Source organism: Chiloscyllium punctatum, chromosome 5 (genome assembly GCF_047496795.1).
Source record: "Chiloscyllium punctatum isolate Juve2018m chromosome 5, sChiPun1.3, whole genome shotgun sequence".
Lineage (NCBI taxonomy): Eukaryota > Metazoa > Chordata > Chondrichthyes > Orectolobiformes > Hemiscylliidae > Chiloscyllium > Chiloscyllium punctatum.
Window position 1 is genome coordinate 33,951,625 of NC_092743.1, and position 27,398 is coordinate 33,979,022.

At 42.0% G+C, this 27,398-nt stretch overlaps 1 protein-coding gene across 1 annotated transcript in view; it reads right to left on the reverse strand.

Annotated features, from left to right (window-relative positions):
* The window catches only part of zc3h3 (zinc finger CCCH-type containing 3), a 278,128-nt gene that overhangs the window by 227,934 nt on the left and 22,796 nt on the right, over positions 1–27,398 (reverse strand). The gene's annotated exons all lie outside the window — the stretch shown is intronic.

Genomic DNA, 27,398 nt, shown 5'->3' on the forward strand with positions numbered 1-27,398 from the left:
CTTACAGGATCTGTATCCCTGTATTCCCTTCTTATTTATGTATTCATCCAGGTGTTTCTTGAATGCTGCTAGTGCGTCTGCATCCACTATTTCCTCTGGCAACATCTTCCAGACACATACCACCCTGAGTGAAAAGTTTGCCTCGCACATCTCTTAAAATTCACCCCCACCCCCACTCACATCTTGAACCTGTATCCCTATAAATTGACCACTCCACCCTGAGAAAAAGCCTCAGACATTCCATTCTATTCATGCCATTCACAATCTTAGAAACTTCCATTAGGTGGCCCATCAACCTCTTGTGTTCCAGTGAAAACAAACCCAGTCCAGCCAACCTGTCGTCAAATTAAATCTCACACATCAGGCAATATCCAGGTAGAACTTTTCTGCACCCTCTCCAAAGCATCCAAATCCTTCTGGTAGTGAGGTGACCAGAACAGTATACAATATTCCAAGTGTAGCCAAACTGAAGTACTTTAAGTCTACAGCATAACTTGCCTATCCGTATATTCAATGCTCCTTGTAATGAAGGCAACCATGCCATAAATCTTTTTAACTACCTTATCTACCCACGCTGTCCCATGTTCAGTGATCTGTGGGCCTGCACAAGAATTCTCCTAAGATTCTACTATTCACTGTGTAAGTTCCACCTGTACTTGACTTTCCAAAATGCATCCACCTCACATTTGTCCGCATTAAGCTCCATCTGCCATTTTTCTGCCCATGCCTCCAACTGATCTATATTCTGTTGAATCCTCCGAACAATCCTCCTCAGTATCTGTAACTCCACCAATCTTTGTATCATCCATAAACTTGCTAATTCAGCCAGCTATTTTTTCCTCCAAATCATTTATGTAGATCATGAACAGCAGAGGTCCCAGCACTGATCCCTGTGGAATACCACCAAGTCACAGCCTTCCATTCTGAAAAGCATCATTCCACTACTATCCTCTGTCTCCTATGACTAAGTCAGTTCTGTATCCATCTTGCCAGCTCATCCCTGATACCATGTGACCTCAGGTTTTGTACCAGTCTGCCATGAGGGACCTTATCAAAGGCTTCACTGAAGTCCATGCCGTGAACAATGGTAAACAATTAAACAACTCACTGGAGGAGAAAGCTAGACAAAGTTACCCATCGTCAATGATGGAAGAGCTGAGCACATCAGTGCAAAAGATAAACACTGAAGCATTCACAGTAATAGTCAGCCAGAATTGCCAAGTCAACGATCCAGCTCAGGCTCCTCCAGCAGTAACCAGCATTACTTATCAGTCCTCAACCAATTTGATTCAAATTGATATCAAGGAACGGTTGGAGGCACTGAATACTGCAAAGGCCATGGGCCTTGATAACATTCGAGCAATAGTACTGTATACTTGTGCTCCTGAACTTGCCACACCTCTAGCTAAGCTCTTCCAGTACAGTTACAACACTAGCATCTACCCAACAAGGAGGAAAATTGCCCAGATATGTCCTGTTCACAAAAAGCAGAACAAATTTAACCCGGTCAATTCTCACCCGGTCTACTCTCGATCATCAGTAAATTGATGGAAAGTGTCATCAAGATTACTGTGAAGCAACACCTGCTCAGTGACGCCTAGGTTGGTTCTGCTAGGGCCACTCAGCTCCTGATCTCATTCCAACCTCGGTTCAAACATGGACAAGAGCTAAATTCTAGAACTGAGGCAAGAGTGACTGATCTTGACATCAAGGCCATATTAGACTGAGTCTGGGATCAAGGAACCTTAGCAAAACTGTAAAAAATGGATACCGGGGCAAACTGTTTACTGTTAGGTGTCACACCAGGCACATAGGAAAATGGTTGTGGTTGTTGGAGATCAGTCATCTCAACTCCTGAACATCTCTGCTGTAGTTTCTCAGGGTAGTGTCCTCAACCCAACCATCTTCAGCTGCTTCATTCAGGACTTTCCCATCAGGTCAGAAGTGCGGATATTCACTGATAATTATATAATATTCAGCAACATTTGCAATTCCTTAAGTACTGAAGCAATCCATGCTCAAAACACAAGATCTGGACAATATCCAGATTGGGCAAACAAGTGGCAAGTAATATTCATGCCACACACATGCCAGGCTATGACCACCTCCAATAAGAGACAATCCAATCATCATCCCTTGACATTCAGTGATGTTACCATCACTGAATCCCATACTGTCAAAATGTTTGGGGCTTGCCAGCGATCAGAAACTCAACTGGACTCACCACATCAACACAGTGCCTACTAAAGCATGTCAAAAGGCAAGGAGTACTGCAGCAAATGACTGATCTTCTGACTAGCACCTACCAGGCACAAATCAGGAGAGTGATGGAATACTCCCCACTTGCCTGGATCGGTGCACCTCTAACAAGACGCTTGACACTATCCAGGGCAAAGCAGCCAAGGTGTTTGGTGGTGGATTTGGTGTCAATGATCAGTAACAGCAGTATGTATTATCAATAAGATACACTGTAGAAATTTAACAAAGGTCCTTAATAGAGCCTTTCAAACCTCGGCCACTCTCCCCCACCCCAACCACTTCCATCTGAAAGGACACAGGGCAGCTGATAACATGGGAACATCATTTAGTTCCCCACCAAACTACTCCCCATCCTGACTTGGAAATTTATCACCATTCTTTCTGTCGCTAGATCAAAATCCTGGAATTTATTGGGTATTGTGGATCAACCTATAGCATGTGGACCAGGACCACCTTCTCAAGGACAGGCAATAAATGCTGGCCAGACAACAATGCTCATATCCCACAAGTGGGGTATATAGAAAATATACAAAAAAAACTCTCATTTCCACTCTACAGAATCCAGCAAGTTTTTGTGTCTCATGCAACCATGATGCCAAGAACACGGCAAAATTTTATTCAGTTAAATAATCCATTCTAAAAACAACTAAAAAGAACACCATACATCTCAGAGCTGAAGATGCTGAATTTAGAACTGATAAACTACATTAAGTCACTGTTCCAACCTAAAATCCTTAATCATTAAATAGTCAGCACATTGGAATGAACTGGAGAACTTTAGACCCAGGGTGGTTTGGGTAGGGAGAGGGAATGAAGTCAGTGAGACTTGATGATTCTGATTAATTATTGAATTATCTGCAAAAGTCAATTCAGCTCTTTTTCCTCCCTCGACTAGTACCACAAGTAAAATCAATTTTAATGGTTAGTCATTATAACCATTATCTATTTCAGATGTAAAATGGTTGCCATCTTTGTCTATGAAAGTGCTGTGCTTGAATAATTCATTGGATGTCTCGATGATATGCTGCAACAAATACATATTCTTTTCACCCTACTCTAGCATTAGCCCTATCCTACATCTTAACCACATTCTCATGCATCTACCCTAATGTCTCTCCTGAACTCATTTCCTCCACAAGATTTATCTCCTACGCCATTGACCTCAGTCCCACACAATCACCGCCCCCTCACACCCTTTATGCTCTTGCCAGCTGACATTCTAAATAGGTACTTCCGAAGGTCTTCCCTCATGTTCTCTCTCATTCCTCATCCATGCGCTTTCCTTTCATAGAATCCCTAGGGTGCCATTTGGCCCATCAAGTGTGCACTAACACTCCAAAGAGCATACCACCCTATTCCTGTATCCCCACATTTCCCATGGCTAATCCACTTAGCCTACACATCCATGGAAACTACAGGAAAATTTAGCATGGCCAATCCACCTAACCTGTATAACTTTGGTAACACAATCCACAGATAAAAGGTCAGTTTAGACAATAAAACTGATAACAATAAATTCTACCTCATTACTTCTCTGGATTACTAAATTTTCTCAACTTTCTTGGATTTTATTTTAATGGATCAGCCATATCTTCTCTCAGCCAAACACTAAGAAAACCAAGCGTTCAATCCCCTGTCAGAGATTCTGGATTCCTTTCCAGCTAATTTCTCAGATTCAACCAGGATGATCTCAACCCAAACATCCTACTTGACTCTGAGCTAAGGTCCGGACCCTGTAATTCTCCAATGTAAAAAAGACTAACTTACACCTTTGTAACATAACCTAACTCAGATCCCTATCTCTGGCTATCTGTCATTAAAACTATCACACCTTTCACCTTAGACTTAACTATCCAAAACTCTGATACCTGCATTCTATACCAAGTCAGATCACCCTCAACCAGCGCACTCATTTTTGTTGACTTCAAAAAGGCAAAATATAAAATTCTTACTCTTGTATCTAAATAAGTTTTATGGGATTCTCCTTGCCAAAGTCCAACATCCTTCGTTCTGTAACACTTCATCAAGACCCCAAGTCCCACCATTCTGTCACACCTATCTAACAACATTCCTCTGTACAATTCACGTCCGTCATACCAGCACTGGAATGGTATTCAGTCATGCAGGCCGCAAATTGTGGAATACCCTTCTGAAGTTTCTCCACCACCTTAATTTCTTCAAGACCCATTAAAACTCCACTCTTTCAGCAAGTTCTAATATAAGTTTTTAAGCCATTTTTCTTCATTAAAATTACATTATTATTTTATCTTGTATGATCACATGTACAGGTTATTACACTCAGTGGTAATTTTCAGTTAAAACTGAAATGCAACTCCAGTCTCTTTTAGTATTGTATTCTACCCACAAACACCATACCAGACACCAATATTATTAATCGCTTGTGAAATGATTTTACTGGAGTGCTAACTGGAACCAGTGATTAGAATAAAGCACATTTTAAAAAAAAACAAACATACTTGCTTTCAAAATACATCAGAGCCAATAGAGTGATATACTATAACGAATACTAGTTCAGCAGATGGGCTATGATGGGGAGACCAAAGATGTAAAACAAATTCAGTATAATAAACTGAATTGAAAGTTATACATGTAGTAACATGAAAGAAAAAGCCAACTCAACGTTGAACTGTTTACCTAACGAAGGGAAGGAATACAAAGGGGGTTGTGTTTCACAGATCACAACAGCTATCAAATATGTCAAGGAGAGAACTTGAGCTTGTTCTACCCAAATTGGACAGATCCAATTGGATCTATCATTTGAACACAAGCCAGTCTAAAACAGGTACGACCAAAACAAAAAAAAATTGCATCTGTAAAGTTGGACATAAATCTCCAGAAAGGCACTATGAATTTAAAATATGAGAAAGTACGATGAATACAACTCTGGGAGTGCAACACTGGGCGGAGAGACTGAAGCTGGCATATATGCACAATAAGTGCTCAAAAATAAGTGAAAAGATCCTAAATAAATCTCTGAAAGAGGATATTATCTGCAAACTAGTTTTATGGTCTCATGGTTTCACAACTTGAAACATTAACAATTCTTGCCCCACATCCCTGCCTCACTATTTTCCATTTGAAATCTTTTCAATTTGATAGGCTAAGGTAGTAGCAAGTTAAACAGTATCTCAGAATCAGTCCCGCATTTGCTACCCAAGCTGTTCAGGGGCAATAATATTTTCAGTCTACAGCAGTTACCATACCCAGACATTTGCTGTGAAATTCCACTTACAAACCAGAGATGGACCAGCAATATAGTGTCCAGTAATCTTTGACAGGAGGGAAGGAGAAGGTGGAATGATTAGGACCACTTCTTATATTTGATCAATTTCTATCTTCTTTTATGAAGGTACTGGAGAACAGTCTCCTAGATGTTGACAAGTTTTTGTATCTTGCCCAAGACTAACCACTCCCATGTGGGAGATAATGAGCTGGCAGCTTACTCATACACAGAGCGCTGAACCCAAACACCTTCTGGCATAGATGGGATAAATAGACAAAGTCTTTTTCCTGGGGTCGGGGAGTCCAGAACTAGTGGGGTGAGAGGGGAAATATGTAAAAGAGACCTAAGGGGCAGCTTTTTCATGCAGAGGGTGATACGTGTATGGAATGAGCTGCCAGAGGATGTGGTGGAGGCTGGTACAATTGCAACATTTAAGAGGCATTTGGATGGGTATATGAATAGGAAGGGTTTGGAGGGATATGGGCCGGGTGCTGGCAGGTGGGACTAGATTGGGTTGGGATATCTGGTCGGCATGGACTGGTTGGACCGAAGGGTCTGTTTCCATGCTGTACATCTCTATGACTCTATGAACCAAGCAAATTACTACACCCCTCCCAAATAATGATATGAACACACTTAGCGGCATTTATTACTGAAAAAAAAAATGGGAATAAGAAACTCTACTTGATTTCCAGTGCCAATGCCCTCCCCTTCCAACCATTTTCCTGTTAGGTTACACAAATGCATTTTTCTGTCATTTTGGTTGATATTCGCCAACTCAGCATTGAGTAGGAATTGCACTTAGGACATTGTGATGTATTCATTCATCACTAATGGGTTAAAAAAACATTACCAGTTGCAGAGCCTCGAGCTGTAAGCAATTACAGTAATTTGTAAACCAGTAATTAATTTTCTGATTACTACCCCTTCCCCTGAACCACACTTAATTAGAAGGTCTGCAGGAGCATTAAAGCTGTTAAACAGGGATATTCAGAAAACTCAACACACTTGGATAAAAAATTAAAATAATTGAATTTAAATTTAATGTAGCCATACAACCAAGATTCAATTAAATAAATCTATCCCAGTACTTAAATAATCTTTAGTGGTTTGAGTTTTATAAGCATATATTAATAAATAGTAGTTTACAAAAGACAAAACGGATTTTTTTTTTAAATTGCTCTTGAAGAGATACACACCACTATCTTTCTAGCAATACAAACTGCACTATCCTGTTGTCTTGGCTATTGAACAAATAGCTATAGGTCCAGCAACAACATCAATGGTCGGAAGAATAGAAGAGAACTGAACTAAATCAAGCACTGTAAAGACATTCCAAGCTTGGGTTTTTAAAGCCAAGGGGAGTTTTGAATTCAGTATTATTTTGAACATACCATTGATCAGAAATTTGCTGGGAAATTTCCCCACTGATGTTGGATGCATTATTAATTCCAAAAATTGTACGCATTTGCTGAGTAGAATCAAAGTGTTGATTCTCTGCAAATTGCTGGACATACACTCCACCTTTAACATTGCTAAAACCAACAACAAAATCCATCCCCTGTAAACTCTCAGATTTCCTGTGTAACATTCCTCCCTCAACCATCAAAAAGCTCATTAGAAGCACAAAACTTTTATGAAAACTGATCAGAACGTTTAACTCCAAAACAGCAACACATTTCAAAGCAACCTGGGATGTTAAAGAGCCATAAAAGCTTGATGCAAATGCAAATATCTTCTTGCTGAGGAATTTACAGTCACACAACTAAAGGCCTGTACAAAGTGTTTAGAAATGTCCCTCTTCTTCAGCTAGTGCATAGCTGAACTGTTAACAGCTAGTGAATGCAAAATGATTTGGAATAATCCTGCTCCATCTCCAACATACCTGTGCATATCTGATCACAGAAGATGCTCTTGCAATGGGTCCAATCATAACATGCATCCTATTTCACCTTCAAAAGCTGCAGGGAATCAACAGAATTAGTTTCCCCTATTTATGATGCGTTGATCTCCTCATTTTGGCATATAATGTTACTGAATGTTTTGCGATGCACAATTTTGCTCTTCATTCAGTTAATGCCATCAACACAGGATTTTACTTTGCATATGTCAAGTTGCTCTACCAGAAGAGACAGAAATGAAGTATTTTACTCATGACATCTCATTAATATAGTTGATGAATGATAATCCTTTTGGTGAACTAAAATATCTTACACCTTAAATATGGGCCAAAGCAAATGGCTTACAGACCCCTGACATAAATATGATGAGCAAAATGTCCTTTCCCCTCAAATAATTACCAGAGGAGTCCTTCAATATTCTTGGCTTTATCTATATGCAGGAAGAAATGTATTATTCCAAAATGCATGGATATACAGGACCATCTGAACCGCTCCTACCTTTATTAAGGAAAATTTCACTTAGATTTTAAGTTGTTTCTGATCCATCAAATGATGAAAGATTGATAATGAAGGGCATGTTAACTGGTGGCCTATTTTGCAATGCACAATCTTGACATCTCAAGGCCATAGTTAAAAAATGTGGTGCTTGAAAAACACAGCAGGCCAGGCAGCATCCGAGGAGCAGGAGAATCGGCGTTTCGGGCATAAGCCCTTCTTCAGGAATGATAATATCTCAAGGCATTTGAGTGATAGTTGATATTGGATGAAAAAAAAATGTCACAGTAGTTTGGTACAGGGTAGCCTCTTAGTTTGATGCTAAGTTACACTGTAGAGTGGTGGATGATTTACATGGACCTAAAAACATATTGGACATTCAATAGTTGATTTTTATTTTTAAAGTGTATCACTAAAGCATAAAATACTGATATTAAATGAAAAAGGCAAAATTAATATCAAGTAGAAGCCTTAAGTCAAACTATTCAGTCTGCATAAGAACGTGCCAGGATTGGGCAACAACACACTATTCTTCAACTGCCTCTGAGCTGTAAAGGCTATGCTGAAATGTAGCCAGTATAGATTGCTATGTCAAAGATCCCAGAACTTTTTCTCCTTTCATTCCCTTTCCTTTCCAAAGCCATGACTGAAAGCAAGGAAGCAGCAAGTTTGATATGGAAACGGTCAAAGTGTGAGTCAAACATTGAAGCAAAAATGAAAGAGTGAAGCAGTGAGAGGTACAGACTTGATTGATGGAAGAGTTGCCTTGTGAGAATTGATAGATGAAGTTAGGATTTTTGGCCAAATTTGGGATGTGGATCTGCGCCTGTATCTGATCTGGCACGTGACTAAGTGACTCCAGAGCCAGAGCAACATGGTTGACTCTTAACTGTCCTCTTCAAATGGCCTAGAGAGCCAATCAATTCAAAGGCAACTAGCAATGGACAACATATGCCAGCTTTGAAGAAAGTGGACACATCACAGACAAGAAAAAAAAACAAAAGCAATGTTGGAAAAACAGGTGAAAAATAATAGATGACCAAGCTTTTTGCTGACATAAGTATATGGGAGTAAAAGCAGGGCCCTTGCTGAGGATGATGTTCAGAGTCACAAAAAAGAAAGATCAAAAACAATGAAATATTGAAATGGATTGAAGTTATGAGACACAGCCAGTCAAACCCAAAGTTACAGAAGGAGATATTCATTTTATTTTAATTTTCTACCTGGACTCACGATCTGGCTCAGATACAATATGCACCACAACATTGGACTTGTCTGCACACAAGTCAACCCACGCAGAACTTAGCTGAAATGCTATTTCACAATATAACTTCCATTCTGAATTCACAGCATATGGGTGGCACGGTGGCTCAGTGGTTAGCACTGCTGCCTGACAGCACCAGGGACCAGGTTCAATTCCACCATCAGACAACTGTGTGGAGTTTACACAGTCTCCTTGTGTCTGCTTGAGTTTCCTCAGAGTGCTCTGGTTTCCTACCACAGTCCAAATATGTGCAGATCAGATGGATTAGCAGGAAATGCAGGGTTACCGGGTAGAGTAGAGAGATGGGTCTGGCTGGGATGCTCTTTGGAGGGGCAGCATGGACTCAATGGGCCAAATCACCCGCTTCCACAGTACATCAAGGCTGCAGTGCAAAAAATAACTTTTAATATTTTTTCTTTTACTTGAAGAGCAGCCCTGATGTACAACATGGAGATCATACATATGTAGATTACAGGTTGTATGTGGCTGATAAGTAACAAGCAATGTGGTTGAGTTAAAGTCATATTTTCAAAACAAAAACTCACCACAGTAAATGAGATGTGCAGGTGCCAGTCATGGAGTGCCTGGCAGGCTAATGTTACTAAGCTCTCAGACCCCTGCACTCCTGGGCTTCATAACAGCACGTTTTTAAACAGGAAAGAAGACACCGTCACCAGCAGCCATCAGTGAATCCAGGCCTGCTGTGTGCCAGGTATGTGAACTTTGAGCATGTACAGTTTGACAGCTAAACATGCATCATTAAAAATGGGCTGTGGAAAGTGAAACTAGAGATGTGAGAACTTAATGATTTACATTTGAAGACTTTGGATTGCCTTCACATCAAGTAACTCGACAGGCAAGAAAAAACGTCTAGTGACAGTAACCAAATAAAGACTTCACACACCGTAGGGATTACAGCGACATCTATTTATCAGATGTTACAGGACTGAGACGAGAGGGTGGGGAAAATTGGACTATATATCATGCTGCAAAGGTTAAATAAATGTTTTCCCTGAAAAAAAAAACTAACACATCCTTTACCGACAGTTTCTTGACTAGGAAACATGTTGTGTTCATGGACCTACATGAGGATGACAGGGATGAAAATCTGTATGAGTTAAGACACCAGCATCAGAAATTTGGACGACCTCAAGGCGACTGAGGATAGAATGTGGGAGGTCAGCCAGGAACCATTTGGAATTATCAAGTCTTGAGTAACCAAAGCATGAATAAGAGTTTCCAACTGATACAAGGATGAAATCAGAATTAAATTTGAAAAGGCCGAAAAAGTTTGTTTGCAACAAAACGTGGCAAGTAAGTTGCCCATGATTAGAGATTTCATCCTCTGTTCCTTGCATTACAAGAATTTAACCATTGGCATTTCAGACACTGGAATCTTAGATATGATGTGATATTGGTACAATGCCACATTGATAATCTCTAGTGAAAACAATGTGTTATGTAAAGGCAAAATTGCTGTCTATGCTGGAGACATGAAGTCTTAACACAATGCTGAAAATTCTCAGGTGGTCAGACAGAACCTGTGGAGATAAATAGAAGTGACATTTCAGGTCAAATGATTTTTCAAAGAACTCAGGGCAGACAAAGAGTCAACCTAAAACATTACCTTTATTTCTTTCCACACATGGTGTACGATCTGCTGCATATCTCCAACATTTTCCTTTTATATTTCCAAATTAAAATGGATTATTTGGAGGGAGGGAGAGCTAGAGCTAGAGTGAGAGAGCACGATAGAGAGAGAGAGCGGGCGCGAGGATGTGGGAGAGTGCACAAGGGCGTACAGGGGGAAAGTGAGAAGGAAGGAAAGGAGGGAGAGAGAGGAAGGAAGGAAAGGAAGGAGAGAGAGGAAGGAAGGAAAGGAAGGAGAGAGAGGAAGGAAGGAAAGGAAGGAGAGAGAGGAAGGAAAGGAAGGAGAGGGAGGAAGGAAGGAAGGAAGGGAGGGAGGAAGGAAGGAAGGAGAGGGTGGGAGGGAGGGAGGAAGGAAGGAAGGTGAGGGTGGGAGGGAGGGAGGAAGGAAGGAAGGTGAGGGTGGGAGGGAGGAAGGAAGGAGAGGAGAGGAGAGGAGAGGAGAGGAGAGGAGAGGAGAGGAGAGGAGAGGAGAGGAGAAAGGAGAAAGGAGAAAGGAGAGGAGAGAGGGAGGGAGGAAGGAGAGGAGAGAGGGAGGGAGGGAGGGAGGAAGGAGAGGAGAGAGGGAGGGAGGGAGGGAGGGAGGGAGGGAGGAAGGAGAGGAGAGAGGGAGGGAGGGAGGGAGGGAGGGAGGAAGGAGAGGAGAGAGGGAGGGAGGGAGGGAGGGAGGAAGGAGAGGAGAGAGGGAGGGAGGGAGGGAGGGAGGGAGGAAGGAGAGAGGGAGGGAGGAGAGGAGAGGAGAGGAGAGGAGAGGAGAGGAGAGGAGAGGAGAGGAGAGGAGAGGAGAGGAGAGGAGAGGAGAGGAGAGGAGAGGAGAGGAGAGGAGAGGTGAGGAGAGGTGAGGAGAGGAGAGGAGAGGAGAGGTGAGGAGAGGTGAGGAGAGGTGAGGAGAGGTGAGGAGAGGAGAGAGGGAGAGAGGGAGGGAGGGAGGGAGGGAGGGAGGGAGGGAGGGAGGGAGGGAGGGAGGGAGGAAGGAAGGAAGGAAGGAAGGAAGGAAGGAAGGAGAGACGGGGGGCGCGAGAGAGAGAAACGGGGGGGCACGAGAGCGAGAGCGAGAGAGAGAGCGCAAAAGAGAGAAAGAGTGTGCAAGAGTGAGAGAGGGTGCGAGAGAGAGAGAGGGCGCGAAAGTGTTCAGGAAGAACAAAGGGAAAGTCAGTAGTAGTATGGAGGACAAGAAAATTAAACAATAAAAAAGTTACAGTAAAGCAGCAGAGGATGTATATAAACAAAGGTGTAGAAACCAACCAAATGCAACATGATGAGGTAAAGGAAGAAACAAATTTGAAACAGCAAGACAATTCATAGATGAGCCAAAATTGTTTTACTCAACCTTCAGTTCAAAAGGCTAGAGTTAAAAAAAAAAGAGTTGTTGCTCCTGGAAGTTGCGTTGACCTTTACTGGGTCACTTCAGCAAACCAAGGACAGGAGACCAGGGTGAGAGCGAGGCAGAATATTGAAATGACAGTGACAAGAATCCCAAGGACGTGTTTGAGGATTGAATCAAAGTTCACTGAAAAATGGTCACCTAGACTGGGTTTGGTCTGTCCAAAATTGAGACAACCACATTTGTAAGCAAAGAATACACAATACTGAATTGAAAAGAAGTACAAGTGAATGCTATTTAAGTTAAAAAGAACATTAGAACCTTGGGTAGTGAGAAGGAAGAAGGTAAACAAACAAGTTTTGCATTCACATAAATAGTAAATGAAGAGTCAGGTGGAGGTGACTGAGGAGTGGACAATTCCTTTGCAATGCTGAAAAGGGGAGAGAAGGGGAAAATACGTTTTCTGGTAGCATCAGGATGGGCTTATGAAATGGGTGAAGATGAATACATTGGTAAGGCTGGTAAGTTGGAAGGCTGAGACAAGGGAAATCTTATGATTCTTGGAGGGAAGGAAAGTAGTGACAGAAGCGCAGGAAATAAATCAGATATATGTTAAACAGCCCTGTCAACCAAGCTGGAGAGAATCCTCAGTCAAGTAAACAGGAAGACACAGCCACAGCATGCATCACCTAGATGAAAACAGAAACTGTGAAATCAAAATTGAGCTGTGAGGAGTGTGATCAAGGCAACCGTGAGAATCTCAAGAGTTTGTAGTGACTATTAGCTGAAGAAGTGCTTATGCCCGAAATGTCGATTCTCCTGTTCCTTTGATGCTGCCTGACCTACTGCGCTTTTCCCAACACATTTTTAAGCTCTGATCTCCAGCCTCTGCAGTCCTCACTTTCTCTTATTAGCTGATAGCCTATTTCTAGGAATAGAAAGAGAAATTCAGAAATTGGAAGATAGAAATCGACCAAGTGAAGATGAGTCACTAGGGGGTTTATTGGAATGAGTCGAAAAGTGTGGTGGTAGGAAAGCACAGCAGGTCAAGCAACATCGGACTCTCCAGCATCTGCAATCCTCACTTTCTCCTCAGAGTTTATTGGAAACAAAGTCAATGAAATTTTCCAGTTTGAGGGTTGCAGGAAGTGACATCAATACAGTTACCAGTAAACTAGAAGAGAGACATGGGATCAGAATAGTGTTCAATTTGAGTCTCCCTGCTACAAGAAAGATGTTGTTAAACCTGAAAGGGTTTAGAAAATCCGTACAAGGATGCTGCCGAGATTAGAGGGTTTGGGCTATAGGGAAAGGTTAGGGATTTTGTTTTTCCCCTCTGGAGAGGGGTGACACTATAGAGGTTTATAAAATCATGAGGGACAGGGTAGGTGAGTCCAAAACTGGAGGGCATAGTTTTAAGGTGAGGGGTAGAAGATTTAAAAAAGGACCTGAGGGAAACTTTTTCACACAGAGGGTGGTGCTGCCAGAGAAGATTGTGGGTGCAAGTACAATTACAATATTTAAAAGCCATCTGGTTTGGTACATAAATAGGAAGGGTTTAGAAGGATATGGGTCAAATTCTGGCAAATGGGACTACATCAGTTTAGGATATCTGGTCAGAGTGAATGAATTGAATCAAATGGTCTGTTTCAGTGCTGTATAACTCTATGACTCTATAAGTCCCAAGCAGGATTGGATTGAGCAACATTCCGCCTATCCCAAAAAAACAGTTGGCATAGATAGTGCTCATGCTGGTACCAATAGCAAATGCTTTTATTTGGAGGTGGTGATTGGAATCAAAGGAGGAATTGGTCAATGTGAAGTTAAGTCCAGCCAGGCAGAAAAGCGTCATGGTGGATATGGTTTAGCTGGATCTCTGTTCAAGAAAGAAGTGGAGAGTTCTCAAACAGTCCTAGGAGGAGTCAGTGTAGATGCATTGATATAAATAGTGAAAGAGGAGATGATTAGGTTCAATAAACTGGAGACAATTGAAGTGATAGGGCATCAGAAGAGTTATGAATGTAGATGGGAAGAAAGTAAGACAAGTGGGTCAAACTTGCCTGTAGATTTTGAGAAGGAGGCAACAGTAGGCTGTTGGAGGTTTGGGACAATGAGTTTGGAGGCTATGGATAGTCAATCGATAACAGTCCTAGATGCAGTGGCTTAATGTTTGATAGCGCAATCATGGTTGAAGGAAGTCTCAGAAGAATAACATTCATGCTCTGCTGGGTAGAAGTCAATACACCAAACAATAATAATAATCTTTGTCGGTGGGTTTGATGATGGTGATATTAGATAAGACCTGAGAAAACAAAGAGCTACAGATTCAGAAAGAGATGGGCTTCGGTGAGTGTGGACATCATGGAAATTGAGAGAGCTAGAGCCACCCTGGGAATTCTGAATGAAAAGATCAGTGAGGGTGAAGATTCCTGGTCAAAGAAGAAGTGTAAAGTGCAGGCAACAGAGGAAGATCTCAGTGCCATTCCTAACCAGAAATTCTAGAAAGAATGAAGAAAAGCAATACAAATCATATGGTATAATATTAATGGGCAGCAAGAACAGAGACGTGGACGTATTTGCAGAAATATTTGAAAGTGGTAGGTCAGGGTTAAAAGGCTGTTCAAACAGACTGTCAAAGAATTAGGGAGGGTATAGAAGAAACATACCTGAAGAAGGGAGAGGAGAAGCTGTGGTTGTATTCCTCAGAATTATGTATGGGTTAAGAGGAGATTGGAAGGAGGTGCTTAAAATCATGAACAGTTTTAATAAGGTAAGTGGGACAAACAGATTCTTGTGATAGATCAGTAGCAGAGGATGCAGATTTAAGATGATTGGAAAAAGAACCAGTGATGCCTTCAAGTATTTCATTTTTGCGCACTGTGATCCAGATTATGCTGCCCGATAGGATAGTGGAAGCAAAATTCAGATTAACATTCACAAGAAAATTAGACAGATACACAACAAGAAAAAGAGACAGGGCTGTGAGAAAGTGGAGTGGGACTAAATAGACAACAGTATCAAGAGCCAGCTGAGGAGTATTGAGTCAAATAGTCTCATTCTACACAGTGGTCATGATCCCGACAATCACTTATTTCACTCTGTTACCACTAGAGGTTAGCAATGAGTTATACACCTGGACTCTGCAATCATTGCCAGTAACAACAAATAAATCTACCTATGAACCACCAGCGATTCATAGGGCAAAAATTTTATTTGCCTTGAAGGAGGTTTGCCTCAATGTTGCTTGCAGCACAACCTCGTAGCACGGTCTTACATGAAAAAGACAGGCATTTGTCAATGTAGTTTACAGTCAGTGCAGCAGAAAAAAATCATTTAAACGCAAGCTGCTACAATACAATAACATTGGAAAAAGAGAATTAGTAGATGTGACAATTTTACAAAAGTAATCTTGAAACATTTTCACAAAGCAAAATAATTTTGGTGAAATGCATCATTTTAAAAAAGGGATGATTATGGCTGCTTGATATGGTTTGGCAGCCACATAAAGTGGTGAGGGAACTAAGGAAAAAGTTACTTGACAGTTCTCACCAAGCTAACTATCATTCACAACAGTATCAGTAGGAGTGACCAGCACAAAGTCACACCTTCACATTAACGATACTCAATTGTATTGTGTGGCAAAGTCTTAAGCAGATCAGACTTTAAACTAAGCTTGCAACTCAAACTGGGCATCCGTAAGGAAATGTAAGCCATCAGCAGCAGAACTATATTCAACCACTGTCTGTAACGTCATAGCCTGGCACATTCCCGCCAATGCTACTATTTCCAACAAGCCAGGAGATTAACCCTGCATGAGTTCCTCAGAGTCGTGTTTTAGGCCCATCGTCAGCTATTTCATCATTGACCTTCCTTCCATCAGAAAGGTCAGAATTAGGAACATTCACTGATGACTGCACCATTCATGGCTCAGATACCGAAGCAGTCTGTGCCTGCATGCATCAAGACCCAGACAACATTAAGGCTTGAGTTAATAGGTGGCAAGTAATATTTGAGGCAATGACCATTGTGTATGAACAAGAGAAAATCTATCGTTCCTTGCAATCTATCATTCCTTGGTATTCAATGGCATTAGCATCAATGAATCATTAATATTCTGGGGGGATTACCATAGACTAAACTAAATTGAACCAACAACAAATACTACAAGAACAGGAGAGAGACTAAGAATGCTGTGGCAAATAAGTCAACTTTTGTCTCACCAATGCCTACCCATCACCTACAATGCCCAAGTCAGGAGTGTGATCGATACTTTCCACTTCTGGGAGGATGTAATTCCTAAAATGCTCAAAGCACAATACTATTCATGACAACAGAGTACCCTGTACAATTGCTGATGAGATGAGAAACATCTGAGATGTTATTTGACAACAATCAGCTGCTGGGTTAGAATTGTTCTGCTGGCTTGACTTTTTCAAGACTATTGTATTAGCAAATCGTGATGCCTTTTTCTTTAACTCCTTATAAATCTCTGTAGTTATTCACCATTTTTCCACTCCAGCTCTTTTGAGCTGAACTCATAACTTATTAACTTGTTAAATAGACCTAGAGTATGGATAACAAGGAAGTCTTCACTTTCTTGTATCGATTATTTTGTCATTAGTCTTAAAGTTAATTAGTATCCTACTATTACCTTGGTTCAGTTTGGAGCATTTTCATGATATACATTTTCCATGTTGTTTACCATCTACAATTCTTTTGTTCTATCCACGGCAACATATGCATAATCTGAGTGTCTTCTGACTTCTGTATCACATGGCAACAAATACAAGCCATCTTTTGGAATTTACCTGATCTGAACAATTTCAACAAACTTAGTATTTCAATCTCATTTATGTCGGAGTAATTGGCCCCATGACAAAGATTACAGAGTTTATGCCAATTTGAGACTTCCCTCGTGAATACCACAGGAAATGATAATTTAACTTAGTGATATCTTCTATTCCTTAGTTTTGATAGCATTAGCTATCTTACAAGGGATCACATCACAAAGTACAAATTTTCTGACCACCATGTTATTTTATCTGCCACTCCATGCACTTCAAGTTTTCTGTTGCGCTTTTCAGTGTCATATAATTATCTAGGTAACTTTAAAGAAATCTCTGCTCTTTGTCTCATTAATTCCTTGAAGTAACAAATTCATCTCATTCTCGAAAACATAAGCTTTCTGCTAATTTTTTCATTTGATTTATTTGTTACTGTCTTATATTTATGACCGTTTGTTTTTAATTTGAAAGCCCGAAGAATAGAACTAGAGGCCATTGTTTAAAAATAAGGGATCTCCCATATAAATGTAGATGAGGAGGAATTTTGTCTTTCAGAGGGACATTAGTGTTCAGAACTTTCTTCCTCAGAGAGTAGCAGCTGGATCATTAAACATACTGAAGCCTGAGCGAGATGACTTTTTAACTGAGAAGGAATCAAGGGTTTTTGGAAGCAGGAAAGTTGACTTGTGGCCACAGTCTGGACAGCCATAATGTTATTAAATGCTGGGGCTAGGTTCAATAGGCAGATGGCCTTCTCCTGCTCCAACTTCTTACGACCTTCTGGAAATATTTTGTTCCAAACTATTCAGAGATTTCTTCTAAAATCTTCAACTGGACCCCTTCATTAAACCTCTCAAAGTAAACTAGTACATGAGGTGGTAACAGGTGATGGCAATTCACCTTACCTCAGCTATATTGGACAGTCCTTTTGGGTCAAACTTCCATTCCTATTGCTGGTATTTTACTAGCAATCCAGAGGGTGGGAGTTAAATCCAATCAAGTAAACCTGAAAATGAAATTAAAACTTGCCAAGTCTACCTTAACATACAAAAATACAAATTAGGGGCAGAAATAAGCCAAATCTTTCTAAGTGTGCTCCAATATTCAATACAATTTTGGATGATTTGTTTGTCATCCAAATTCCACATTTTCATCTATCCCCTATAGCTTTTTGTTTAGTAAAGCAATCAAAGGTTATTTACCTTCACCATAAACTTATTCAGCAATCATGTCTCCACTGCATTCTGAGGCAGAGTTCCAACATCTCACAAATCCTCAAAAAAAAATTCACCTTAGGTCAACATCCCCAGTTCTGGACTCACCCACAAGAATGAATGTCTTTTCTAAAGCAACCTTGTCAAGGCTATTCAGACTCATATATGCTTCTGAACTCCAAGGAAAACAAGCCCAAATCTCTTCCAAACGGCCTCCAACATGCGCATATCCCTCCCTAAATTACTAGACCAAAACTGCGCACAGTACTTGAGCTGTGGTCTCACCAATGCATTGTGTAACTAAAACAAAAAGGTGGGATGGAATACTCCCTACTTGCATTGGTGGATGCAGCTCCAATAACACTTAAAAAGCTTGACGCCATCCAAGTCACACACCAACCTGACTTGGAACTATGTTGCCATTTCTTCAATATTGCAAAATCCTGGAACTCCCTCCTCAACAGCACTGTGGGTATAACTATGACAATTAGACTGCAGTGGTTCAGTCAAGTAGCTCACCACTAGCTTCTCAAGGGAAATGGAGAAATGGGCAATAAATGCTGGAACAACCAGCAAAGCCCACATTCCATTAATTAATGGAAAAAAAATTGTCTCCATTCTCACCTTCTAAAGGACCAACAATCATTTTACTTTTCTTGTTTTGATACCTATAGAGACTCTTGTTGTCTATTTTTACATTTCTAAACAGTTTTCTCTCAAGCTCTAAATTTACGTGTCTTCACTAAATTAACATTAGCCATTCTCTGCCATTCTTTGTATTCTAACCTGCTATTCAGCTTTGCACAATTAAATGTTTTTTTCCTCAAGATCGATATACTTCCTAAATGCCTTTCATTTTCAACAAATGTCAATACCCTCCTTTGGAATTATTCTTTATATTAGGTTGTACTTATTTTGAATATCTGAAATATGCTTTAAAATATCTGCCACTGTTTCTCAACTGATCTATCACCTAGAATAATTTCCCAGTTCACTTATCCAGCTCAGATTTCATTTGCATGAAGTTGCCCTTTATAGAAGTTAGACATTATAGTCTTAGACCCATTGTTCTCCCTTTAAACATTCAATCATATCATGAGTGGTGCTATCTAGCAATGCCTTTATTCCAAGGCAAGTTATTAACTTTGTCACAGTACACAATACCAAAAGTTAGTATAGCCTACTGTCTGGTCAACTCAAGAACGTGCCGCTGTGAGAAACTCTCGAAAGCATGCTACAAGCTCCTCATTCAATTTTTTTTCCAGATTACACATATATTAAAATTACTCAATTATTTCTGTCCCTCTATCACAAGTTTCTTATAAACTTCTTCCTACACTGTGGTCAATGCTCCCCATTTCCACCCTGAATTCCTGAGTCAAAGTTATTTCTACTCCATCTTGACCTAGCTTCCTATTCTCCTTGAATGTCATATATCACTCAATATTCAGAATACAAACCTGGCCATCCTGCAATCACGTCCATAATACCGATCAGATCATAGTCATTTCAAAGTGTGTTGTCAATTCAGTTACTTTGGTATGAATATTTCATACATTCATTTTCAAAGCCTTAGTTTTCTTAGTACCACATGGGAGGCTGATAAAAGAGGTAAAGTAACGCAGGATCCATGGTAACTTAGAAAGTTGAATCTAAAGTTGGCTTAGTGGTAGGAGACAGAAGGTGATGGTTGTCACTGAACTATTCCCATTTGCCTGTATGTGGCCATATCCCTCTAAACCTTTTGTATCCACATACCTGCCCAAATGTCTTTTAAATATTGTAATTGTACTCGTATCTACCACTTCCTCTGGCAGCTTATTCCATCTATGCAACATCCTTTCCATGAAAAAGTTACCTCTCAGGTCCTTTTTAAATCTTTCCCCTCTCACCTTAAACCTATGCCCTTTTGTTTTGGACTCCACACCCCACCTTAGTAAAAAGACTTAATATTCACTCTATCCATGCCCCTCATGATTTTATAAACCTCTATAAAGGTATAGTGCCCAGATCTGCTCATAGTACTCCAAATGGGTTCTAACCAGGGCTTTGTATAACCACTGCATAATGTCTAAAGAGAAAAGCCAGCATTCCATTGGCTTTCTTGATTATTTCCTGTACCAGGAGAAAGTGAGGACTGCAGATGCTGGAGATCAGAGCTGAAAATGTGTTGCCGGAAAAGTGCAGCAGGTCAGGCAGCATCAAAGAAACAGGAGGATCGACGTTTCAGGCATAAACCCTTCTTCAGGAATGAGGAGGATGTGCCAAGCAGGCTAAGATAAAACGTAGGGAGGAGGGACTTGGGGGAGGGGCATTGGGAATAAGATAGGTGGAAGGAGGTTAAGGTGATGGTGATAGGCCGGAGAGGGGGTGGGGGCGGAGAGGTCGGGAAGAAGATTGCAGGTCAAGAAGGCGGTGCTGAGTCTGAGGGTTGGGACTGAGAAAAGGCGGGGGAAGGGGAAATAAGAAAGCTGGAGAAATCTGCATTCATCCCTTGTGGTTGGAGGGTTCCTAGACGGAAGATGAGGCGCTCTTCCTCCAGGCAGCGTGTTACCATGGTGTGGTGATAGAGGAGGCCAAGGACCTGCATGTCCTTGGCAGAGTGGGAGGGGGAGTTAAAGTGTTCAGCCACAGGGCGGTTGGGTTGGTTGGTGCGGGTGTCCCAGAGGTGTTCTCTGAAATGTTCTGCAAGTAGGCAGCCTGTCTCCCCAATGTATAGGAGGCCACATCAGGTGCAGCAGATGCAGTAAATGATGTATGTGGAGGTGCAGGTGAATTTGTAACGGATATGGAAGGATCCCTTGGGGCCTTGGAGGGAAGTGAGGAGGGAGGTGTGGGTGCAAGTTTTGCATTTCTTGCGGTTGCAGGGGAAGGTGCCGGGAGTGGAGGTTGGGTTGGTGGGGTGGTGTTGATCTGACAAGGGAGTCGCGGAGGGAGTGGTCTTTCCGGAATGCTGATAGGGGTGGGGAGGGAAATATACCCTTGGTGGTGGGGTCTGTTTGGAGGCGGCGGAAATGACGAAGGATGATACGATGTACCTGGAGGCTGGTGGAGTGGTAGGTGAGGACCAGTGGGGTTCTGTCCTGGTGGCGATTGGAGGGGCGGGGTTCAAGGGCGGAGGAGCGGGAAGTGGAGGAGATGTGGTGGAGAGGATCATCAACCACGTCTGAGGGGAAATTGCGGTCTTTGAAGAAGGAGGCCATCTGGGTTGTTCAGTTTTGGAATTGGTCCTCCTGGGAGCTGATGCGGCGAAGGCAAAGGAATTGGGAATATGGGATGGCGTTTTTACAGGGGGCAGGGTGGGAGGAGGTGTAGTCTAGGTAGCTGTGGGAGTCAGTCAGTTTATAGTAAACGTCCGTGTTGAGTCAGTCGTCCGAGATAGAAAGGGAGACGTCTAGGAAGGGGAGGGAGGAGTCCGAGACTGTCCAGGTAAATTTGAGGTCGGGGTGGAAGATGTTAGTAAAGTGAATGAACTGTTCAACCTCCTCGTGGGAGCATGAGGTAGCGCCAATACAGTCATCGATGTAGTGGAGGAAAAGGTGGGGGGTGGTGCCAGTGTAGCTGTGGAAGATGGGCATATCCGACGAACAGGCAGGCATAGCTGGGGTCCATGCGGATGCCCATGGCTACTCCTTTGGTTTGGAGGAAGTGGGAGAATTGGAAAGAGAAGTTGTTCAGAGTGAGGACCAGTTCAGTCAGTCGAAGGAGGGTGTCAGTGGGAGGATACTGATTGGTTCGGCAGGAAAGGAAGAAGCGGAGGGCTTTGAGGCCTTCGTGATGGGGGATGAAGGTGTATAGGGACTGGATGTCCATGGTGAAGATAAGGCGTTGGGGGTCGGGGAAGCGAAAATCAGGGAGGAGGTGGAGGGCATGGGTGGTGTCCCGAATGTAGGCGAGGAGTTCTTGGACTAAGGGGGACAGGACCATGTCAAGGTATGCAGAAATGAGTTCGGTGGGGCAGTCAGGTTTGTGGATTTTGGGCAGGAGGTAGAAACGGGCAGTGCGGGGTTGTGGGACTATGAGGTTGGAGGCGGTGGACGGGAGATCCCCTGAGGTGATGGATGGTCTGGGAGATGATGGTTTGGTGGTGGGAGATGGGGTCATGGTCAAGGGGGCAGTAGGAGGAGGTGTCCGCGAGCTGGCGTTTAGCCTCAGCAATATAAAGATCGGTGCGCCAAACTACCACCACACCTCCCTTGTCTGCCGGTTTGATGGTGAGGTTGGGGTTGAGCAGAGGGAGTGGAGGGCTGCACGTTGCAAGGGTGAGAGGGGTGGACAGGTTGAGGCAGTCAATGTCGCGACGGCAGTTGGCTATGAAGAGATCAAGGACGGGTAAGGGCCAGCACGGGGTGTCCACGTGAATGTGGTGTTGGAGGCTGGAGAAGGCGTTGTCAGAGAGTGGGTGGGAGTCCTGGTTGAAGAGCTGGTTGAAAACGCCATCCCATATTCCCAATTCCTTTGCCTTCGCCACATCTGCTCCCAGGAGGACCAATTCCAAAACTGAACAACCCAGACGGCCTCCTTCTTCAAAGACCGCAATTTCCCCTCAGACGTGGTTGACGATGCTCTCCACCGCATCTCCTCCACTTCCCATTCCTCCGCCCTTGAACCCTGCCCCTCCAATTGCCACCAGGACAGAACCCCACTGGTCCTCACCTACCACTCCACCAACCTCCAGATACATCGTATCATTCTTCGTCATTTCTGCCACCTCCAAACAGACCCCACCACCAAGGATATATTTCCCTCCCCACCCCTATCAGCGTTCCGGAAAGACCACTTCCTCCGCGACTCCCTTGTCAGATCCACACCACCCCACCAACCTAACCTCCACTCCCGGCATCTTCCCCTGCAACTGCAACAAATGCAAAACTTGCGCCCACACCTCCCCCTCACTTCCCTCCAGGGCCCCAAGGGATCCTTCCATATCTGTCACAAATTCACCTGCACCTCCACACAGATCATTTGCTGCATCCACTGCACCCGATGTAGCCTCCTATTCACAGGCCGCCTACTTGCGGATCGTTTCAGGGAACACCTCTGGGACACCCGCACCAACCAACCCAACCACTTTAACTCCCCCTCCCACTTCACCTCCTCCGTCGCCAGACTATGGCAACACGACGCCTGGAGGAAGAGAGCCTCATCTTCCGTCTAGGAACCCTCCAACCACAAGGGATGAATGCAGATTTCTCCAGTTTTCTCATTTCCCCTCCCCCCCACCTTTTCTCAGTCCCAACCCTCAGACTCAGCACCGCCTTCTTGACCTGCAATCTTCTTCCCGACCTCTCCGCCCCCACCCCCTCTCCGGCCTATCACCATCACTTTAACCTCCTTCCACCTATCGTATTCTCAGCACCCCTCCCCCAAGTCCCTCCTCCCTACCTTTTATCTTAGCCTGCTTGGCACACCCTCCTCATTCCTGAAGAAGGGCTTCTGCCCAAAACGTCCTTTGATGCTGCCTGACCTGCTGCGCTTTTCCAGCAACACATTTTTAAGCTATTTTCTGTACCAGTGTATTTAGCTTCCTATCATCTGGAAAAGTTCCCTAATCTATCCTTTTTCTGTCCAAAATGGACAATTTCACACTTGCCTTAGCATTCAAAACTCCACCTGTCATAGCCTTGAACAAAGTCTATAACTAAGCATCCACAGCCCACTGGAAAAGTGAATTCCAAAAAATCACAAATCTTTCAGTTAAGCAATTTCTCTTCATCATCAGTCTAAAGTTAAGAAGCCTGAGACTATGTTCCACAGTGATGATTCACTGGCCAGGGCAAACAGTCTCAACATTTGTCCTGTCAAATTCTCCCATAATAATGTCTTTCAATTAGTTCAGACTTCATTCTTCTAAACTCCAGATTTCTATGCATACTTTTGCACAACACATTTGTGAACATACTTATACCATAAAAAAAATCTCCAGTTTTTGGAACATTATTCAATTGGCTACCGCTACCTTTCAATCTACCAAACGAACATGAGATATATTAGATGAAGTGAAGGGATTAGATTTACTTTGATTGTAATTGGACAGAGGCTTGCATATAATCTCTAGTTGCATGGAAGGAAGCCATTTCGCCTGTGATACATTTTCTCATTCTTTGGACTTACGAATTAATTCCAATTTTTTTTTTAATCAATCATTTATATTTTTTCCTTTTCAGGTGTATGTCTACCTAATCGTAGATTTACTGATAACTACCACCTTGTCAGGCAATGTGTGTTCATGTGACATATGTCACGGTTTACAGTCAGGATAACATCCTATAAGCCAGGGCTCAAAATACATGTGATGGACGCCAAATTCGTCCCTCTTGAAACCAGTAAAACAGTTGAAAAAAATTAAAAGAGCAACTGATAGAAGACAAGTCATTCCATAAATAAAACACACAGAATCTCTGAGGTGCTGCTCTTATAGTCACAAATTGTTTTTTATCCTGTGCCTACTGCCAATAGGTTCTCAAAGTTTGGATTCATTTGTATTTGGTTAAAGAGAAAATATTTCCCATTTTAGTGGTAGACCTTCCTAATCTTTCACAAATAGGACCAAATTCATCAGTAGTCTTTGGAACACCACAAGGGGCACATCTATACTGAGGTTGATAGGTTACAAGCTACATTAAAAAGATTAAACTTGCACTCTGGGTATTTAAACTCTTCTCAACTCTTGGCAAACTTTAGAATATGAATAAGTAAAAGATTTATTTATGGAAAATATTTTTTTTTTTGGTTTGTTAATTTAAAGCATCTTGAGACGTAGCAAGATCATTCAATTTCTATAATTAAGCATCAGCACAAAGATTTGTCTTGCAATCAAGATAAGTTTGTGCCTCTCCAGTTTTCACTCATGTGGGTTTTGCAGGATTTTCACAGAAAATCATTCCATCACTGACCTGAAGACCTAATCACCTTTGGGCATCATTTGCAAAGTTTTAGATTAGATTAGATTCCCTACAGTATGGAAACAGTCCATTTGGCCCAACAAGTCCACACTGACCCTCCGAAGAGTAACCTATCCAGACCCATTCCCTACCCTATATTTACCCCCGACTAATGTACCTAACATTGTGGGCAATTTAACATGGCCAATTCACCTGACCAGCACATTTTTGGATTGTGGAAGAAAACCAGAGCACCTGGAGAACACACACACAGACATGGGGAGAATGTGCAATCTCCACACTGACAGTCCCCTGAGGCTGGAATCAAAACCAATGTCCCTGGCGCTGTGAGGCAGCAATGCTAACTACTGAGCCATGTGCCACCTGAAGTTCTGAGTCTGTCATGGAAAATGTAGAGACATTGAAAACATGTCAGCCATTTCCTCTCAAGGCCCAGGGCAGAGTCAGAAAGCTCAAATCTCATTGTGGTCAACCATGTAATATTCATCTGTCACTTTATTATTAACAGATTGATACACAAATTACTAGGCCCTACTCTGCAGTCTACAAAACTCTGATATCCTTTCATTGGAGCAGGTTCCAGTGAGTGGCAACAGCATACAACTACAGTGTACAATTATAAAGCCTCAACAGAATGTTAGCCTTTATTGCAAGAGAATTTGAGTACAGAAATAGTGAAGTCTTGCCCCAATTGTCTAGGAGTGTAGTTAGACTGCACCTGGCGTGCTGAGTGCAGTTTTGGTCTCCTCAGCTTAGGAAATGCATTATTACCATAGAAGGTGTACAATGAAGGTTCACCAGGCCTATTCCAGGTATGGTGAGACTGGCCTATGAACAGAGAGTGAGCAAAATGGGCCTGTATTCTGTGGAGCTTCGAAGAATGAGAGGTGATCTCACTGAAACTTACAAACTACTTAAAAAGGGACAGATAGGTAGATATAGATGATGTTATGACTCATTGCATACTAAAAATCGAGACTGGTTATTCCAAGAATTTTTATAAAAGTTAAGGCTTTATAAAATATGTTAATGTTCCCCAATTTCCCTATTGTTCAGGCAAGGTTGATACAAAGCATTGACTAGGTTTCAAAACTAAACTAATTATTACAAGTAACTAGACTAACTATAGATTGAAAAAAGTTATAAACCATTGGCATATAACACTAATTCAAACTTAATCCCCTTATAAATTCCCCCTTACACATACAGACAGGGTAAAATAGGCGACTACCACTTAATATGGAGCTCTCATGCTATGAACATACCTGTCTAGCCTGCCACTTGGTAAGGAAAACAAGATGTGACTGTGACTCTCAAACCAATATCCTACTGACAAAGTGTCATTTCATGACTCACTTCTGAAGAAGCACTTAGGTGGGTACTGAAGCTCTACAGGCACGTTGAAATATATAATAGTATTAGACTAAAAAAGATGGAAACCGTGGAAGGTCTACAACATTATGGTCACCTCAGTGGCACCCTGCACTCTACATCTCATTGAGACCTTTCTCTCCCCCTCTTACTTCAAAATCAACAAATCCACGTTTTCACTTCCTCATATCTATTCTTACTTTGAGATCATTAACAGCACCAGTTAGGGAGAGTTAGGGAAGGGGAGTGTGGCAAGACCACTTTGAACTTGAACAGAATACAAGCTTACAAATTAGATTAGAATGGCAAATTATACAGCTGAACCTATAATTTTAGAAAACAGGGGCAGATTTACCATTCTTTGAGACAGAATATGAACACAGCATCACGAAAATTAAAATGGACTGAGTGAATGAGTTTACATGATACATTATCGCGTATCATCCGAACACCAATGTAGGTTGTAGTCACAACCGAGAAGCTACAGCAGCTGTTGAAGGATTAGTTTACACAGGATTAAAAGTTGTCCAATTTGAAGCAGGTTCAAAAGTTCAAGGAAAATAAACAAAAACACAGGATATGGGAAAGCAGATTTTAAACACTGCACAGGAAGAGTGGACTTGGAAAATTGTAGACCAAGCAGACTGCAATGTCAAGGATGATAGAAAGCTGGCAGTCTGGCATTCAGGTAAGTTTTGTGGTTTGATGTTAACTGCTAAACTAGAAGGTTAAGAGGTTGAGTAACAGAAAACCCTTCAATCAAACTTGTTCAGCTGGCTAACCCTGCTAAATATCAGCCAGGATGCCAGAGGGAGTATTATGCATTCACAGAAGCAGAACAGAAATGCCCAATTTATCCTGCCAGTAGTGAGACCTCTCATAGGCAGGTGCACAATTCAAACAGCCTCTACTTTCCATTTTCAGGAAAAATATCATATTAGGTGCAATTGAAGCACAAATAAAACAAAAAGGCAAAGCTTAATGGATCTC